This window comes from Pseudophryne corroboree, chromosome 1, assembly GCF_028390025.1.
Source record: "Pseudophryne corroboree isolate aPseCor3 chromosome 1, aPseCor3.hap2, whole genome shotgun sequence".
Classification (NCBI taxonomy): Eukaryota; Metazoa; Chordata; class Amphibia; order Anura; family Myobatrachidae; genus Pseudophryne; species Pseudophryne corroboree.
In genome coordinates, this window is record NC_086444.1 from 354,929,162 (window position 1) to 354,950,155 (window position 20,994).

The 20,994-nt window shown below is 46.4% G+C and overlaps 1 protein-coding gene across 4 annotated transcripts in view; it reads right to left on the minus strand.

The window, feature by feature from the left end:
* Positions 1-391: 391 nt before the first annotated feature.
* LOC135070418 (septin-2A) overlaps positions 392-20,994 on the minus strand; it is a 286,079-nt gene continuing 265,476 nt past the window's right edge. For all 4 annotated transcript variants that reach the window (XM_063964763.1, XM_063964764.1, XM_063964765.1 and 1 more), the window contains one exon: positions 392-1,864. The gene's annotated coding sequence lies outside the window, so the exon portion shown is untranslated. The remainder of the gene's footprint in view (positions 1,865-20,994) is intronic.

Here is a 20,994-nt window from a genome sequence, read left to right on the forward strand (position 1 = left end):
CCAATACAGAATATGCTGCGCTATGTAAGTAACTGTTAATAAACAAATATGTATCCAGTGCAGCTTGGAGTTGGTCACGCTGGGTAGATGTCTGGTGACTACTAGTATATGTATCTAGGTATCTAGGAGAATCACAATGGGAAGGTGGTTGGAGAATACAAATATATGTGGACAAGTTAGAGGTGGCCAAACTGTAAAAGTGCAGAATATAAAAGTACTCAGGTACAGGTTGGTCAGATCAAACAGTGTCTGTGATTCGTGTATAAATGTGTGGAGTGCTGGGGATAAAGGCCATGTGATAACACTATTTGTGAAGATATGTGTATGTCTGTTAGTCCACATTCCTTTACACTCGAGAAACCAGCATCAAAATAAATGCACTATGCAGAGATTGGATCATCTGTACAGTTTATTAGATATTACTTCTGTCAGGGTTTAAACTAAAAAAGCAGAGAGGTCATGCATTATCGTTTTGCACCTGCTAAAAGGAAAAAAAAATCAAACTAAGAGGAATGTGAGCTACATAATACAGTATAAACAAGTCAAAGCCTGCCAGGTTTAACCCCTCTCCTTTGAAGACTTTCTGCCATAACACCAGTAGGAAGAATGTGTAACCTGCTGGAGACAAATTATTATTTACAAGTTATTTGTAAAAGTCAGGTCTGATTATTAATGGATTGTTTTATTTGATTTTAGGAGTGTAGAGAGGAAGAGAGTCCCAGTCACTGCAACATCAGTGTATTAATATCACTCCGGCAACAATTGCTCTCACAGTTGGTCTACAGTAACTTTTTATTCAAATGTTCAATTACTTTCAGTTTATGACAGGAGAGCCAGAGACTGTGCTCATTACTCCCTGTCCTTTATATGTTCAGATAATAGGAACAGCCACAGCATAGAATTGTGGGAGAAGCTGACTGACTGTAGCATGTCTGATCTCTATCTTACAATTTACAGAGTTTGGTTTCTAAAGGGAAACATTGCATGAGATAGGTATGTCCAGATATTTCTCACAACAGTGCAGATTTTACTCATAGCATTGTTTTAGTGCCTGCGGCAAGAAGCTTCCTGTTCATTGATAATCCTCAGTGATTACAGTAACTACCGATGGACAAAAGGAAAACAAAAAAAGCTGCAAAACCATCACTGTTTAATGGCGTTAAACTGAAACAGTCCGATATAATAAAGGCACTAGTTGGTTTAACAGCAATAACTTGTTAATGGCATGCATCCTTATGGGGAATACAATCAGATGACTTGGTTGCGCTGTCTGAAGGCACTGTGGAAGAGGGGAAGTACCAATGATATTTGAACCTTTGGTTCTATCTGCCAGAAAATAACTGAACTAAGCCAGTATCGTACCTTACATCCTGTACATAGGATTGCTAGTATTTTATTTCCATAGGTTGCCTAAAAAAAAACGTACTATTGTTTTGACCCTCACCGACAATCACCGTGTCATATGTATCTGATAAAAAAAGGTAAAAATAGATTTAGTTATAAGAAAAAAGTGCAAGTACTTGACATTTACAGACCGGGGTACTAGTGATAATGACATAAACAGGGCAGTGCAAATACACACAGCTGACACCAAGATTTGCAACTTTCTGTTTCTAACAGTTAGAATTAAAATCTCCAGCAACAAGCACAGGCCTGTGTGTACTTGTACTAATTTGTTATATGTTGGACCTCAACATCAAATATATACGAATATAAAAATACACTTAAACAAGTTACATGGTTACAAAGTAGTACAGATCAAGAACGTGGGTGAAACAAAGTAATGTTTGGGAATGCTACACAGCATGTGGAGACCAACTTTCAATTTTCCATATGGCAGGAGGGCTGACCGAGCTCCAGGAACCTGTTCGTTAAAGGAAAAAAAGACAGATTAGTAAGCAAGAGCAGGTACAAGCCGTGCGTCAGACTTCATATTATAACTAGCACATGAAAAAAGAAACACAGAATTACATTGATGTTCTGCAAGGAAAATGTTTTTGACATTTTAAGCAAATAATTACTAGTTACTGCTCTGCTTTAGTATTAAGCACACATTCTGCGCCCCTGCCTTCTTGATAGTTGGGGCTTTTAAACCCCTTTTACACTGAGCTCAATACCTGGGTAATTGCCGGGGGAAGTCAGCACTACCCGGGTCTCAGCTCTATGTGAAACGGTCGAACTGGGTCGCGCAACCATGGTAATTTTTGGGTCTGACTCGGGTCAGCTGCAGTGTGAAAGGCAGACCTAAGTAATTGGTGATCTAAGTCAGAGGTTCTCAAACTCGGTCCTCGGGGGCACACACAGTGCATGTTTTGCAGGTCTCCTCACAGAATCGCAAGTGAAATAATTAGCTCCACCTGTGGACCTTTTAAAATGTGTCAGTGAGTAATTAATACACCTGTGCACCTGCTGGGTTACCTGCAAAAATAAGATTTTACTTACCGATAAATCTATTTCTCGTAGTCCGTAGTGGATGCTGGGACTCCGTCAGGACCATGGGGAATAGCGGCTCCGCAGGAGACAGGGCACAAAATTTAAAAGTTTGACCACTAGGTGGTGTGTACTGGCTCCTCCCCCTATGACCCTCCTCCAAGCCTCAGTTAGGATACTGTGCCCGGACGAGCGTACATAATAAGGAAGGATCTTGAATCCCGGGTAAGACTCATACCAGCCACACCAATCACACCGTACAACTTGTGATCTGAACCCAGTTAACAGTATGACAAACGTAGGAGCCTCTGAACAGACGGCTCACAACAATAACAACCCGATTTTTTTGTAACAATAACTATGTACAAGTATTGCAGACAATCCGCACTTGGGATGGGCGCCCAGCATCCACTACGGACTACGAGAAATGGATTTATCGGTAAGTAAAATCTTATTTTCTCTGACGTCCTAGTGGATGCTGGGACTCCGTCAGGACCATGGGGATTATACCAAAGCTCCCAAACGGGCGGGAGAGTGCGGATGACTCTGCAGCACCGAATGAGAGAACTCCAGGTCCTCCTTAGCCAGGGTATCAAATTTGTAGAATTTTACAAACGTGTTCTCCCCTGACCACGTAGCTGCTCGGCAGAGTTGTAATGCCGAGACCCCTCGGGCAGCCGCCCAAGATGAGCCCACCTTCCTTGTGGAATGGGCCTTGACAGATTTAGGCTGTGGCAGGCCTGCCACAGAATGTGCAAGTTGAATTGTGCTACAAATCCAACGAGCAATCGTCTGCTTAGAAGCAGGAGCACCCAGCTTGTTGGGTGCATACAGTATAAACAGCGAGTCAGATTTTCTGACTCCAGCCGTCCTTGAAATATATATTTTCAATGCTCTGACAACGTCCAGCAACTTGGAATCCTCCAAATCGCTAGTAGCCGCAGGCACCACAATAGGTTCAGGTGAAACGCTGCAACCACCTTAGGCAGAAAGTGAGGACGCGTCCGCAGTTCTGCCCTGTCCGAATGGAAAATCAGATATGGGCTTTTATACGATAAAGCCGCCAATTCTGACACTCTCCTGGCTTAAGCCAGGGCCAGTAGCATGGTTACTTTCCATGTAAGATATTTCAAATCCACCGATTTGAGTGGCTCAAACCAATGGGATTTGAGAAAATCCAAAACTACATTAAGATCCCACGGTGCCACTGGGGGCACAACCGGGGGCTGTATATGTAGTACTCCTTTTACAAAAGTCTGGACTTCAGGAACTGAAGCCAATTCTTTCTGGAAGAAAATCGACAGGGCCGAAATTTGAACCTTAATGGACCCTAATTTGAGGCCCATAGACAATCCTGTTTGCAGGAAATGTAGGAATCGACCCAGTTGAAATTCCTCCGTCGGGGCCTTCCTGGCCTCACACCACGCAACATATTTTCTCCAAATGCGGTGATAATGTTGTGCAGTCACCTCCTTCCTGGCTTTTACCAGGGTAGGGATGACCTCTTCCGGAATGCCTTTTTCCCTTAGGATTCGGCGTTCAACCGCCATGCCGTCAAACGCAGCCGCGGTAAGTCTTGGAATAGACACGGTCCCTGCTGAAGCAGGTCCCGTCTTAGAGGTAGAGGCCACGGATCTTCCGTGAGCATCTCCTGAAGTTCCGGGTACCAAGTTCTTCTTGGCCAATCCGGAGCCACGAGTATCGTTCTTACTCCCCATTGCCGTATAATTCTCAGTACTTTTGGTATGAGAGGCAGAGGAGGAAACACATACACTGACTGGTACACCCATGGTGTTACCAGAGCGTCTACAGCTATTGCCTGAGGGTCTCTTGACCTGGCGCAATACCTGTCCAGTTTTTTGTTGAGGCGGGACGCCATCATGTCCACCATTGGTCTTTCCCAATGGACCACAAACATGTGGAAGACTTCTGGATGAAGTCCCCACTCTCCCGGGTGCAGATCGTGTCTGCTGAGGAAGTCTGCTTCCCAGTTGTCCACTCCCGGGATGAACACAGCTGACAGTGCTAACACATGATTTTCTGCCCAGCGGAGAATCCTTGCAGCTTCTGCCATTGCCCTCCTGCTTCTTGTGCCGCCCTGTCTGTTTACGTGGGCGACTGCCGTGATGTTGTCCGACTGAATCAACACCGGCTGACCCTGAAGCAGAGGTTTTGCCAGGCTTAGAGCATTGTAGATTGCTCTTAGCTCCAGTATATTTATGTGAAGAGACGTCTCCAGGCTTGACCACACGCCCTGGAAGTTTCTTCCCTGTGTGACCGCTCCCCAGCCTCTCAGGCTGGCATCCGTGGTCACTAGGACCCAGTTCTGTATGCCGAATCGGCGGCCCTCTAACAGATGAGCACTCTGCAACCACCATAGCAGAGACACTCTTGTCCTTGTGGACAATTTTATCCGCTGATGCATCTGCAGATGCGATCCGGACCATTTGTCCAGCAGATCCCACTGAAAAGTTCGTGCATGGAATCTGCCGAATGGAATCGCTTCGTAAGAAGCTACCATTTTTCCCAGGACTCTTGTGCATTGACGCACAGATACTTTTCCTGGTTTTAGGAGGTTCCTGACTAGATCGGATAACTCCCTGGCTTTCTCCTCCGGAAGAAATACCTTTTTCTGAACAGTGTCCAGAATCATCCCTAGGAACAACAGACGTGTCGTCGGGATCAGTTGGGATTTTGGAAAATTCAGAATCCACCCGTGTTGTTGGAGCACTACTTGGGTTAGTGCTACTCCGACCTCCAGCTGTTCTCTGTATCTTGCCCTTATCAGGAGATCGTCCAAGTAAGGGATATCGGTCTTACCGAGCCGTCCGGCTTCGGTACCACAAATAGCGTGGAGTAATACCCCTGTCCCTGTTGTAGGAGGGGTACCTTGACTATCACCTGCTGAGAATACAGCTTGTGAATGGCCTCCAATACCGTCGCCCTGTCGGAGGGAGACGTTGGAAAAAGCAGACTTTAGGAAACGGCGAGGAGGGGACTTCTCGAATTCCAACCTGTAACCCTGAGATACTACCTGCAGGATCCAGGGGTCCACCTGCGAGTGAGCCCACTGTGCGCTGAAATGTTTGAGGCGACCCCCCACCGCCCCTGAGTCTGCTTGTAAGGTCCCAGCGTCATGCTGACGCCTTTGTAGAAGCCGGGGAGGGCTTCTGCTCCTGGGAAGGAGCTGCTTGTTGCAGTCTCTTACCCTTTCCTTTGCCTCGGGGCAAATAGGAATGTCATTTTGCTCGTTTGTTCTTATAGGAACGAAAGGACTGCGGCTGAAAAGCCTGCGGCTTTTTCTGCTGGGAGGTGACCTGGGGTAAAAAGGTGGATTTTCCGGCCGTTGCCGTGGCCACCAGATCCGATAGACCGACCCCAAATAATTCCTCCCCCTTATACGGCAATACTTCCATATGTCGTTTGGAATCCGCACCACCTGACCACTGGCGCGTCCATAAACTTCTTCTGGCAGATATGGACATCGCACTTACTCTTGATGCCAGAGTGCAAATATCTCTCTGTGCATCTCGCATATAAAGAAATGCATCCTTTAACTGCTCTATAGTCAGTAAAATACTGTCCCTATCCAGGGTATCAATATTTTCAGACAGTGACTCCGACCAAGCCACGCCAGCACTGCACATCCAGGCTGAGGCGATTGCTGGTCTCAGTATAACACCCGTATGTGTGTATATACTTTTTAATGTATTCTCCAGCCTCCTATCAGCTGGATCCTTGAGGGCGGCCGTATCAGGAGACGGTAACGCCACTTGCTTTGATAAGCGTGTGAGCGCCTTATCCACCCTAGGAGGTGTTTCCCAGCGCGCCCTAACCTCTGGCGGGAAAGGGTATAATGCCAATAACCTCTTTGAAATTAGCAGTTTTCTATCTGGGGTAACCCACGCTTCATCACACACTTCATTCAGTTCCTCTGATTCAGGAAAAACTATCGGTAGTTTTTTCACACCCCACATAATACCCCTTTTTGTGGTACTTGCAGTATCAGAGATATGCAAAGCCTCCTTCATTGCCGTGATCATATAACGTGTGGCCCTACTGGAAAATACGTTTGTTTCTTCACCGTCGACACTGGATTCAGTGTCAGTGTCTGGGTCTGTGTCGACCGACTGGGGTAAAGGGCGTTTTACAGCCCCTGACGGTGTCTGAGACGCCTGGACAGGTACTAACTGGTTTGCCGGCTGTCTCATGTCGTCAACCGACTTTTGTAGCGTGCTGACACTATCCCGTAATTCCATAAACAAAGCCATCCATTCTGGTGTCGACTCCCTAGGGGGTGACATCATCATTACAGGCAATTGCTCCGCCTCCACGCCAACATCGTCCTCATACATGTCGACACACACGTACCGACACACAGCAGACACACAGGGAATGCTCTGATAGAAGACAGGACCCCACTAGCCCTTTGGGGAGACAGAGGGAGAGTTTGCCAGCACACACCCAAGCGCTATAAATATATATAGGGACAACCTTAATAAGTGTGTTCCCTTTATAGCAGCTCAAATATTATAAATATCGCCAATAAGTGCCCCCCCTCTCTGTTTTTACCCTGTTTCTGTAGTGCAGTGCAGGGGAGAGTCCTGGGAGCCTTCCTCGCAGCGGAGCTGGGCAGGAAAATGGCGCTGTGTGCTGAGGAGAATAGGCCCCGCCCCCTTTTCGGCGGGCTTCTTCTCCCGGTTTTTTTGGAACCTGGCAGGGGTTAAATACATCCACATAGCCCCAGGGGCTATATGTGATATATTTTAGCCAGAATAGGTATATTACATTGCTGCCCAGGGCGCCCCCCCCAGCGCCCTGCACCCTCAGTGACCGCTGGTGTGAAGTGTGCGGAGAGCAATGGCGCACAGCTGCAGTGCTGTGCGCTACCTCATGAAGACTGAGACGTCTTCTGCCGCCGGTTTCTGGACCTCTTCTCTATTCGGCATCTGCAAGGGGGTCGGCGGCGCGGCTCCGGTGACCCATCCAGGCTGTACCTGTGATCGTCCCTCTGGAGCTAGTGTCCAGTAGCCTAAGAAGCAAATCCATCCTGCACGCAGGTGAGTTCACTTCTTCTCCCCTAAGTCCCTCGTTGCAGTGAGCCTGTTGCCAGCAGGACTCACTGAAAATAAAAAACCTAACAAACTTTTTCTAAGCAGCTCTTTAGGAGAGCCACCTAGATTGCACCCTGCTCGGACGGGCACAAAAACCTAACTGAGGCTTGGAGGAGGGTCATAGGGGTAGGAGCCAGTACACACCACCTAGTGGTCAAACTTTTAAATTTTGTGCCCTGTCTCCTGCGGAGCCGCTATTCCCCATGGTCCTGACGGAGTCCCAGCATCCACTAGGACGTCAGAGAAACATGCACTGTGTGTGCCCCAGAGGACCGAGTTTGAGAACCTCTGATCTAAGTAATGCATAAAAGGTTGCCGATTGGCTGGCTCAGGAGCACTTGGAGATGAGGCCATTTCAAAGTGTCCTGTGTGAGCGGTGGTGTGAAAGGGGATTAAGTATAGCTAAAGCCCTGGCTCCAATCCATGTTCAGTATCCCAGGTCAGACATGGGTTGGTGCCAGGACTTCAGTGTGAAAGGGGTATTATTTTGAACACTTAGTGGTAAATTTGCTATGCAACATTTTTCAAAGCTGTCATGGCTTCAGCACTCTCAGCCACTGAACTTAAAAGGGTGCTCCTGATTTAATAGTTATTATTATCACTTCTTTAAATATAGCAGCCAAACCCCCCAAAGATGCGGTGGTTTATCACCGCATAATAAATTTGACACTCATTCTCAGATAAGAACAGGGTAAACATCAGCCAATATGTTTGGGAATACTCTCTTATCCTTCCGTATCTACAGTATGTTTAGAGGGGAGATACTCAGTACTGAGATTCCCGACTCATCCAGAACAGCTGTGTGCTCTTACCAGACGAATGTACCTTATGAAGCGTACACAGCTGCCTGGAGGGCATTTCAGGGTTAAAATCTCCAGCCATGGTAAAAGGGCAGACAAACACATTTGTTGTGTCTATTTTCAACTGAAGGGTCCTATCGCTAACCACTTACTCTTAGAAAGCTCCATAACCTACAGCTGGGTACACTGTCAGGACTGAGGTTTGAGGTCTGAGTGTATGCATACAGTACTACTAGTCACTACAACAAGGCTCGTGGAATGTGCATACCTCAGATACTCTGCTTAATCCCCATAGGGGGTTGTAGCCAAACGAGAGCCTCTGATCCATGCCTCCATGTTAGTTAAGTCAATATTTAGGTTAAAATTGTAACATAAATCAGAATGCATAGAAACAGGGAAAACAAATACCAGTATTACACATAGTGCATTGTTTCCAGAGAACCTTTCTAATAGGCCATCTGAGTATCCCTGCTGAGCTATCTGAATGAACATCGGTGTTTTACAATAAAAAAAACAACAACAAAAAAAAACAACAACCCAGAAATAAAGTGATACAAAACCCCCCCAAAACAAAACAAACCATTAGGACCATGGGGTATAGATGGGTCCACTAGAAGCCATGGGCACTTTAAGACTTCGATAGTGTGGGCTGGCTCCTCCCTCTATGCCCCTCCTACCAGACGCAGTTTAGAAAATATGCCCGGCTTTAGGTAAGCTCCTGAAGAGTTTTCTGCATTTATTTTTTCTGTTTGTTATTTTTGTGGGATTATGGGGGGGTGGGGGGAAGCCCAACCTCCTAAAGGGTTAATGGTCCCGTTCCCTGCTGACAGGACACTGAGCTCCTGAGGGAGCCATTCACAAGCCCCACCACGGCGAGCGTACACTCACGCAGCACGCCACCACCCCTAAGAGAGCCAGAAGAAAGAAGAGTGGTGAGTAGGAAGCCGGCGTCCCAGTTAGCGGGTCGGCGGCAGGGCATGAGCGCTGACAGGTAGGCTGCGGCTCTAGGCTTCAGAGACATGCAGGCTGTTATGTGTGTTCCGCGGTGAGGGGCGAGCTGAAGCCACAACTAAATACCCACACTGGCAATACAGCTTACAGGGGTTCTAACCCACTGTAAAGCAAAAATCTCACCTCAGCCAGTATAAAAACCCGGGAAGACCGCGCGCCATTAAGGGGGAGGGGCTTCACTATAAGCGAATCCAGCGGCTCACCAGCGCCATTTTCCCTCTGCAGCTCTCACTGAACAGACTGGCAGGGAAGCGGCGGGGGGGTGGGGGCTATGGTAGTAGTATATGAGTACTGATACCCTATTAAGGGTACTTAGTCTGCGACCCAGATAGGCTTAAGCTTTAGCAAGAAGGGTGCTGTGTGGTTGGCTCCATCATACTCTGTGTCTCCCTAGAAGGGCTCTGTGTGGGTTAACTGTGCTTAACCTTTTCTCCTGTGTGTGTGTGTGCGTTTACTTTCACATTACAATGTCTAAGGAGTGTGTTTCATGCAGAGCAGGGTATTTCTCTTCCCCAGGGGGATCACTACACTGTACTCAGGATAGTACACATTCTCAGGCTAGTGAATCAGAACCAGCATGGTTGGATTCTCTAAAAGGGATGATCTCGAATATTTCTAATAAATGATCCCAGAATGAGAAAGAGACGCAATACTTAAGACAGTCTGTGGATGACCTGATGAATAGAGATTCAGTTCCCATACCAGCATCTCATACCCCTACCATTTGTCCACCAAAGCGTACATGGGCCCAGATCCTGCAGACTGACACTGATGATGACGTGTCAGATGCAGAGGAGGGTGAGGTGGACTCAGTGGGGGGGAATGCAGCTCTATCACAGGGGGTACACTCTCTGACAGAAGCTATTAGAGACGTGCTGCAAATTCCTGATAAGGTGACAGAGGAGGATGAGGTGTCTTATTTTAATGTAAAAAATAAATACTCAGCTACTTTTCCTTCATCAAAAGAGTTGAATTCTCTGTTTGAAGAAACCTGGGTTAATCTGAAGCCTGGGATAAAAAGTTTCAGATCTCTAAGAGATTACTCACATCCTTCCCTTTCCCCTCAGGATGATAGAAAAATAGGGAAACCCCACCGATTGTTGACGCATCGGTATCTAGATTGTCACGTAAGATAGTCTTACCTGTCCCTGGGGCAGCTCCTTAAAGGACATGGCTGACCGCAAAATTGAGAACACTCTCAAATCCCTGTACACAGCTGTAAGGGTGGCCCAGAGACCCACTATTGCTTGTGCGTGGATCACTAGGGCCATTGCAAAATGGTCATGTAATCTAATTGACGAGTTAGATTCCTTATCCAGGGGGAAGATAGTTTTACTCGTACAGCATATACAGGACTCTGCAAATTTTATGGTAGAGGCCTTAAAAGAAATAGGATTGCTCAATGCACGCAACACGGCCATGGCAGTGTCAGCACGCAGGGACCTATGGCTTCACCAGTGGACTGCGGATGCGGATTCCATGAAAGGCTTGAAAAACCTACCATTTACAGGTGAGGCCCGTTTGGAGCTGAACTGGATACATGGATTTCCAAGTCTACATACCTTCCTTCCGCAGCCCCCCCCCCCCTCCCCCCAGCTAGGAAAGCCTACTCTGCTCCAACGCCGCAGTCCTTTCGGACGGCAAAATTTAAAAATAAAACTAAAGGTTCTTCTACGGCCTTCAAAGGCAATAGAGGTAAACCCAGAAAACCAGCAACTGCAGGTTCACAGGAACAGAACCCTGGTTCTGCTTCCTCTAAGCCTTCAGCATGACGGTGGACCGCACTGTCTGGAAGACAGGCAGGTGGGAGCCAGATTAAGATATTTCAGTCACATATGGGCAACATCAGTCACATATGGGAAAATCTGACTCGCTGTTTGTTCTCTATGGTCCCAATAAAATTGGGTGTCCAGCTTCAAAGCAGTCTTTTGATCGCTGGATCAGACTTACTATCCAGCATGCTTATTTTACGGTCAAAGATCTTATCGTCCAGAGCTACAGACTGGAGTTTCAGGAACTCCCACCTCACAGATTATTCAAATCAGGCTTACTAGCTTCTCAAGAAGCAAGTATGACTTTACAGAAAGCAATTCAAAAAGCTGGTACAGACTCAGGTCATTGTTCCAGTTCCACTTCAACTGCAAAACAAGGGTTATTATTCCAACCTGTTTGTGGTACCGAAACCAGACGGTTCAATAAGGCCCATTTTAAACCTCAAGTCGCTGAACCCGTACTTACGGGTTTTCAAGTTCAAGATGGAGTCTCTGAGAGCGGTGATCTGAGGTCTGGAGGCGGAGGAGGAATTATTGGTTTCTCTGGATATCAAGGATGCGTACCTTCATTTTCCGATTTAGCCGCCTCATCAGGCTTATCTAAGGTTTGCATTACAGGACTGTCACTACCAGTTCCGGGCCCTGCCATTTGGCCTCTCCACGGCACCACGGGTGTTCATCAAGGTAATGGCAGAGATGATGTTTCTCGTCCGCAAACAAGGCGTGAATATAATACCATACCTGGACGATCTGCTGATAAATGCGCCATCCAGGGAAAGGTTTTTGGACAACACTGCGCTATCAACCCAACTACTCCAGGATCACGGGTGAATTCTGAACCTACCAAAATCTCATCTGGAGCCAACACGGAGGCTCCCGTTCTTAGGGATGATACTGGATACGGAGGTACAGAAGGTATTTCTTCCTTTAGACAAGTCACTGGTAATCCAGTCGATGGTACGGGATGTTCTAAAACCAACCCGGATATCGGTGCATCTATGCATTCGCCTCCTGGGGAAGATGGTAGCCTCTTACAAGGCTCTACAATACGGAAAGTTTCGCACAAGGCCCTTCCAGCTGGATCTGTTGGACAAGTGGTCCGGATCGCATCTTCACATGCACCAGAGGATCCGTCTGTCCCCAAAAGCCAGGATTTCTCTTCTGCGGTGGCTTCAGACTTCTCACCTGACCGAGGGCCGAAGGTTCAGGATTCAAAACTGGATTCTACTAACCACGGACGCAAGCCTCAGAGGTTGGGGAGCAGTCACACAAGGGGAACAGTTCCAAGGAAAATGGTCAAATCAGGAAAGGATCTTTCCAATCGACATTCTGGAACTAAGGCCCATGTACAATGCCCTTCTACAGGCATCACATCTTCTTCAAGATCACGCCATTCAGGTTCAGTCAGACAATGTGACGGCGGTAACCTACATAAACCGACAGGTAGGAGCGAAGAGCAGAGCAGCAATGTCAGAGGTGTCAAGGGTACTCCTCTGGGTGGAAAGACACGCTGTGGCGTTGTCAGCAATCTTCATCCTGGGAGTAGACAACTGGGAAGCAGTCTTCCTCAGCAGACACGACCTCCACCCAGGAAAGTGGGGCCTTCACCCGGAGGAGTTCGGGTGCTTGACACGTTGGTGGGGAATGCCACAAATCGACATGATGGCATCTCGTCTCAACAAGAAACACAAGTGGTATTGTTCCAGGTCGAGAGACCCACAAGCAGTGGATGCTCTGGTGACTCCTTGGGTCTACCAGATGGTGTACGCGTTTTCACCACTTTCCTTGATCCCAAAAATTCTCAAACGAATAAAAAGGGAAAAGGTTCAAGCATTTCTCATTGCTCCGGACTGGCCAAGAAGGGCCTGTTACGCGGATCTACTGAAGATGCTCCTAGAGGACCCGTGGCCTCTACCTCTTCATGAGGATTCTCTACAACAGGGGCTGTTCATCTACCAAGACTTACCATGGCTACGTTTGACGGCATGGAGGTTTAGCATCAAATTCAAGTCCAGAAAGGGATCCCAGATAGGGTTATTCCAACCTTGATCCAAGCCAGAAAGGGGGTAACGTCTAAACATTACCACCGTATTTGGAAAAAATACGTCTCTTGGTGTGAGCACAGGAAATTTCCTGCAATGGAATTTCAACTGGGACGTTTTCTCCTTTTTCTGCAGCCAGGTGTAGATGTGGGCCTACGGTTGGGCCAAAAGTCCAAATTTGGGCCTTATCCATTTTCTTCCAGAAACAATTTGGCTTCTCTCCCTGAGGTTCAGACATTTTTGAAGGGTGTTCTGCACATCCAACCGCCCTTTGTGCCTCCTACGGCACCTTGGGATCTCAAAGTGGTGTTGCAGTTCCTGCAATCGGAATGGTTTGAGCCTTTACAGGAAGTTGACAAAGTTTCTTACGTGGAAGACCGTCACGCTGTTGGCCTTGGCTTCAGCAAAACGTGTGTCGGAGCTGGGGGCGTTGTCTCACAAATGCCCCTATTTGATTTTTCATGAAGATAGCGCTGAACTCAGAACTCGTCAGCAATTTCTTCCTAAGGGAGTGTCTGCGTTTCATATCAACCAACCTATTGTGGTTCCAGTGGTTACCGACACCTCTGCTACTTCAAAGTCCTTGGATGTTGTGAGGGCTTTGAAGATTTATGTGAAGCGGACAGCTCGTCACAGAAAATCTGACTCGCTGTTTGTTCTCTATGGTCCCAATAAAATTGGGTGTCCAGCTTCAAAGCAGTCTATTGATCGCTGGATCAGACTTACTATCCAGCATGCTTATTTTACGGTAGACTTGCCGGTTCTAAGATCTGTACAGTCCGACTCAACAAGGTCGGTGGGTTCTTCCTGGTCGGCTGCCCGGGGTGTCTCGGCTTTACAGCTCTGCCGAGCAGCTACTTGGTCAGGTTCGAACACGTTTGCTAAGTTCTACAAGTTCGATACTTAGGCCTCTGAGGACCTTCAGTTTGGTAACTCAGTTCTGCAGGAACCTCAGCACTCTCCCCCCCGGTTTGGGAGCTTTGGTACATCCCCATGATACTAATGTGGACCCCAGTATCCTCTAGGACGTAAGAGAAAAGAGGATTTTAATTACCTACCGGTAAATCCTTTTCTCATAGTCCGTAGAGGACACTGGGCGCCCGCCCAGTGCTTTGGTTATTCCTGCACTGTTATTTGGTTAAGTATTGTTGGTCCAGCTGTTGCTGTTCCTAGTTTAAAGTTTGGTTAGCTTTGCTTTCCTCTAGTTTGTGTGTGCTGGTTCGGAATCTCACCACTATCCTTTCTATCCTTCTCTCAAAGTATGTCCGTCTCCTCGGGCACAGTTTCCTAGACTGAGTCTGGTAGGAGCAGCATAGAGGGAGGAGCCAGCCCACACTATCAAAGTTTTAAAGTGCCCATGGCTCCTAGTGGACCCGTCTATACCCCATGGTACTAATGTGGACCCCATTATCCTCTACGGACTACGAGAAAAGGATTTACCGGTAGGTAATTAAAATCCTATTTTTTGGTCCCCTTTATTCTTCATAATACTGTTTCCTTTAAAGTGAATGTCCCTTTATTATTGTTACCTTACTACATAATAATTCTTTTTTGCAGCATTTTAATACTATTTTCTAACACCACACCCATATTATCCATAGGTTAGTGGCAAACGGACCAACGAGTAAAGAAAAAGAAGAAAATGAACTAAAGTAACACATCATTCTCAGTCTATAAAGCAGGAGGGCTTGCCATGTCTTAGCTTATTTGTGTTGGGACGCTACAGAGGGCTTGGTTCATTGCCTCATTGCAGGTAGTCCCATTACACTACAGAAAATATGGGGGCGTGTTAAATATGAATATTAAAATGGTGCACATTTTTATTATACAGTTAGAGACATAGATGATAGTCAGTAATAAGTAATATCATTTTTATTTTTAAAGGGGAGATTATTTTCATTGTTAAGTACAGTACAATGAGGAAACATTTATTTATTTTAACAAAAGGGAGCACAAGTATTACTTTAATTTACAATGCTGGGCATACAGGCTACAATTATCTGCCCAACCCGCCTGATATCAGTGGATCGCCCAGATAACTGCAGCGTGTATGTGGGCGAACGATCTGAAAGTATCAATCGGTCGGGCAAACTGGATTATACAGCATGTCCCACCATTTCGATATTTTGAAAGTGTCCATTCGGCAGCATCCGGCAGTATGTGCAGTGCTGCGGACGACCGACGGACATTCCCCTGTTCCTTCATATGGGAAGGAACAGAGAAATATCTCCTTCCCGGGGCCAGGGCACCGATATCATGTGATATCGGCAGGATCGGTCTGACAGGCATTTTATCTGATCGAATATGCCCGGCATGGGGGAGGTGATAGTTTTGCTTTTTTAGCCAGTGACCAGGGGTACAGGGAGGGTGCATTGCTGGTTATTAGGAAGAGAGAGCAGATTTATTAAGCCTTGGAAAATGATAAATTGCACAGTGATAAAGTACCAATCAATCAGCTCCTGTCATTTTTCAAACACAGCCTGTAACATGGCAGTTAGGAGCTGATTGGCTAGTACTTTATCACAGTGCAATTTATCATTTCCAAGGCTTGATAATTCTGGCCCAGGGGGAGCCCACAGAGATGTACAGGCCCTTGCCTACAGGTCCAGGACTGATGCCAAGTAACATTGCCCATTCAGTAAGGGGAGGGTGATTTTTCTTATTTTTATGTTTACCGAATGACAAGCAAGGAAGCTGCAATTTCACCTATATTGCTTATCAAAATCAACTAATTTTTGCATGTTTGTTTCTTCAAGTTAACCTGTGATTTGTGTAACCAATTTGAGGGTGGTTGTGTACTAATAAAATCAAGTGACAGTAAGATTGCCGAAGTCATGGCAAATAGACACAGCAGAATCTACAAGCTGTATCATATATTGTTTATGCTAGTGAAAGGCCCACGGAAAGTGCTTACCTAATGCAGGTGTTTTGACCTTATCTTCCCTTGCACCAATGAAAAAAGTGTCTGTTCCACAAAAAACAACTTGTACGTTAAAGATAAATTGTCCTTCAGCATTAAGAACACAAACCACATCTGCTTATCCAGTAATTGTGTTTAAGGCCGATGGAGTGCATCTACAGACAGCTGTCCTTTTCCTGTGCTTAGAGGACATAGAAGTGTTTATATTCAGCTACAGGAAGAGATTTCTTCACTGTGGAAAAAAAAAACTGGGGAAAACTGAAAGCTATTGGAGGACAATCAGGGACTTGTGAGTCCATGTATCTGAGCCAAGGTTCTACTTTAAAATAAAGCCTATTTATAACTTCCCTTTCATTAGCTAAATATAAGGCACAGGAACTGCCAAGTGACGGTGAACAGGCAGGGTTTATACAAAATTACAGGATTTTCAATGCAGAGAAGGAAGAGTTTGAAATACTTCGAGGAGCTGAAGGGAATGGATATGAATTGAATATGAGTTTTATGTTTTTAACCAGGGCTCATTGACACCATTATTGTTGATTGAGTAATTTGATAATAAACAACCTAGTAATTACTATTTCTCTATTGCACAGAAGATTGCAAAAGCATAATGTTCTATTGTTTAGATTTTCTGAATCGTTTATTGGTGCATTAAAATTAAAACCACAGTGAATGTAAACATGTCAGAATAAATGTTTAGTTGCTTTTCTAAATGTCAGTTTCATAGCATCAGTGACATAACTGCAAATTGTCTAAAAAAATGAAATCTTAAAAACACCTGCCACAATTTTGGGCCATTGTGTTCAAGTGTAATTTCTATGTTTTTAAATGAACAACCTTTGCTTACCTTGTTAGTAGTCAATTAACTTTCCAGTATGTTTTTGCATTGCAGGAGGAAACCAAAGAAAACACAAGAACCGCCTATAAAAATAGGATTTTAATACCTACCGGTAAATCCTTTTCTCTTAGTCCGTAGAGGATGCTGGGGATGCTTCAAGAACCATGGGGTATAGACGGGATCCGCAGGAGACATGGGCACTTTAAGACTTTAAAAGGGGTGTGAACTGGCTCCTCCCTCTATGCCCCTCCTCCAGACTCAAATTATAGGAACTGTGCCCAGGGAGACGGACATTTCGAGGAAAAGGATTTATTTAATTTTTAAACTAAGGTGCGATACATACCAGCTCACACCTCAAACACGCCGTACAACATGGCATTTAAACAACAACGCATGCAACGGCATGACCAACATCAGCCACAGACTGACTGTACTTAACTCAACATAAGTGTAACCAAAACCAAACTGCAGATACAGCCCACACTGGGACGGGCGCCCAGCATCCTCTACGGACTAAGAGAAAAGGATTTACCGGTAGGCATTAAAATCCTATTTTCTCATACGTCCTAGAGGATGCTGGGGATGCTTCAAGAACCATGGGGTTTACACCAAAGCTCTAGAACGGGCGGGAGAGTGCTGATGACTCTGCAGCACCGACTGACCAAACAAGAGGTCGTCCTCAGCCAGGGTACCAAACTTGTAAAACTTTGCAAAGGTGTTTGAACCCGACCAAGTAGCAGCTCAGCAAAGCTGTAATGCCTAGACCCCTCGGGCAGCCGCCCAGGATGAAACCACCTTTCTGGTAGAATGGGCTTTCACCGATTTCGGTAACGGCAACCCTGCCGTAGAATGAGCCTGCTGAATCGTATTACAGATCCAGCGCGCAATAGTCTACTTGGAAGCAGGAGCCCCAATCTTGTTGGGAGCCCACAGGACAAACAGAGCCTCTGTTTTCCTAATCTGTGCCGTTCTGGCGACATAGATTTTCAAAGCTCTGATCACATCAAGAGACTTCGATTCTGCCAAGGCGTCAGCAGCCACTGGCACCACAATAGGTTGGTTTACGTGAAATGAGGAAACCACTTTTGGTAGAAATTGCTGACAAGTTCTCAACTCCGCTCTATCAGCATGGAATATTAAATAGGGGCTCTTGTGAGACAAAGCCGCCAATTCAGAAACTCGCCTTGCGGATGCCAAGGCCAACAACATGACTACTTTCCAAGTAAGGAATTTTAACTCAACCTTACGTAAAGGTTCAAACCAAGGAGATTGCAGGAACTGCAATACCACATTAAGATCCCACGGTGCCACTGGGGGCACAAATGGAGCAAACGCCCCAGCTGAAATTCGTCCGTAGGACCTTTCTTGGATTCACAACAAGACACATATTTTCTACAAATATGGTTGTAATGCTTCGCCGTTACTTCCTTTCCAGCCTGAAGAAGAGTGGGAATGACTTCACAGGGAATACCCTTTTCTGGCTAGGATCTGGCGTTCAACCGCCATGCCGTCAAACGCAGCCGCGGTAAGTCCTGATACGCGCACGGACCTTGTTGTAACAGGTCCTCCCGAAGAGGAAGCGGCCAGGGATCTTCTATGAGCAACTCCTGAAGATCTGGATACCAGGCCCTCCTTGGCCAGTCTGGAACAATGAGTATCGCCTGAACTCTTGTTCTTCTTATAATCTTTATCACCTTTGGAATGAGTGGAAGTGGAGGGAACACATAGACCGACGGAAACACCCACGGTGTCACTAGGGCGTCCACCGCTATTGCTTGAGGGTCCCTCGACCTGGAACAATATCTCTAAGTTTCTTGTTGAGGCGGGACGCCATCATGTCTATTTGAGGAATTCCCCAACGACTTGTCACTTCTGTAAATACCTCTTGATGAAGACCCCACTCTCCGGGATGAAGAGCGTGTCTGCTAAGGAAGTCTGCTTCCCAGTTGTCCACTCCTGGAATGAAGACTGCTGACAGAGCACTTGCATGTCTTTCTGCCCAGCGAATAACTTTCGTGGTCTCGGCCATCGCCGCTCTGCTCTTTGTTCCGCTCTGGCGGTTTATGTACGCCACTGCTGTTATGTTGTCTGATTGAATCAAGACGGGCAGACCGCCTAGAAGATGTTCCGCTTGCAGAATGCCATTGTAAATGGCCCTTATGTTTATGTGCAGACAAGCTTCCTGGCTTGACCATTTTCCCTGAAAGTTTCTCCCTTGTGTGACTGCTCCCCAGCCTCAGAGAATTGCATCTGTGGTCACCAGGATCCAATCCTGAATCCCGAACCTGCGTCCCTCCAGAAGGTGAGAACTGTGCAGCCACCACAGAAGGGAGATCCTGGTCCTGGAAGATAGGAATATTTTCCGGTGCATGTCCAGGTGAGACCCGGACCACTTGTCCAACAGGTCCCACTGAAACACCCTGGCATGGAACCTGCCATACGGAATGGCCTCGTAGGCCGCCACCATCTTCCCCAGCAACCGAGTGCATTGAAGAACCAACACCTTTGCCGGTTTCAGAATCTGTTTTACCATGTTCTGTATTTCCAGAGCCTTTTCCACTGGAAGAAAAACTCTCTGTAATTCTGTATCCAGAATCATATCCAGGAACGACAGCCATGTCGTTGGAACCAACTGTGATTTTGGCAAGTTTAGGAGCCAACCATGTTGTTGCAGAACCGTCAGTGAGAGCGCAACATTCTTCAACAATTGCTCCTTGGACCTCGCCTTTATGAGGAGATCGTCCAAGTACGGGATAATTGTAATCCCCTGCTTGCGCAGGAGAACCATCATTTCCGCCATAACCTTGGTGAAAATCCTTGGTGCCGTGGACAGACCAAACGGCAACGTCTGAAATTGGTAATGACAATCCTGAACCGCAAACCTCAGGTATGTCTGATACGGAGGATAAATGGGAACGTGTAAGTAAGCATCCTTTATGTCGACCGACACCATAAAATCCCCCTCCTCCAGACTGGAGATCACTGCTCGGAGAGACTCCATTTTGAATTTGAACTTTTTCAGAAAGAAATTGAGGGATTTTAGGTTCAGAATCGGTCTGACTGAACCATCCGGCTTCGGGACCACAAACAGACTTGAATAAAAGCTCTCCCCCCATTGTGATGGGGGTACCGTGACAATGACTTGATTTTTTTTTTAATTAATATTTTTATTAAAGAAAAGTCGAGCATGCAAGTACAGAACAGACAAGAGATGACAGCTCCAAGTAGATGCTTAATCATATACAAGTTATCCCCTAGGGAGTAACCAAATATTACAGAAACAAGGGCATATTGTAACATTACCCAGTATATGCATGTCTCGACCATCATAATTTTTTATGTTTAAACATCAAACAAGCAAAAAAGAAAATAATAAGAAAGGTTCTGAGAAGAGGAGAGAGAAAAAGAGTGGGGGGAAAGAGAGGGGGGGGGGGATGGGAGAGTGGTGGTTCGTCAGAGAAGCGGCCTAAGTGAATACATGAGATGGGAGAGTAATACTTCCCAGCTACAAATCATACCATCTGTACCACCAGGGTCTGTATTACACCTCTTATGTTTATTGGGTCCTGTATGGTGTAGAGAACAGCCTCACAGTGTGACATATCTCATCAAGTCCCGGTAGCGGGGGGCGTAGTATAGGTGAACCATGGTTCCCATATCCTCCTAAATTTGTCCGATCTGTCATGTAAGGAGGCTGTGATTTTCTCCATCGTGGAGATATGCCAGATTTTTGCTATTAGCATGCTCCTAGGGGGAGTATTGGTGTTTTTCCAATTTTTTGCTACTACACAGCGAGCTGCATGTAGGATTTGGAGCACTAAGCTATTAGCTTGGCTGTCTAGGTTGGGTAGGGGTAGGCCCAGCAAGGCTGACCAGGGACCCAGAGTTATCCGTGAACAGAAGACAGAGCCTAAGAGAGCCTCCACCTGAGACCAGAACGTATGCATTTTGGGGCATGACCACCAGATGTGTTTAAAGTCTCCAATCTGGCCACATCCACGCCAGCACAGTGGGGAGGACCCGGGGAAGATCTTATGCATTGTTGCTGGGACCCGATACCATCTAGT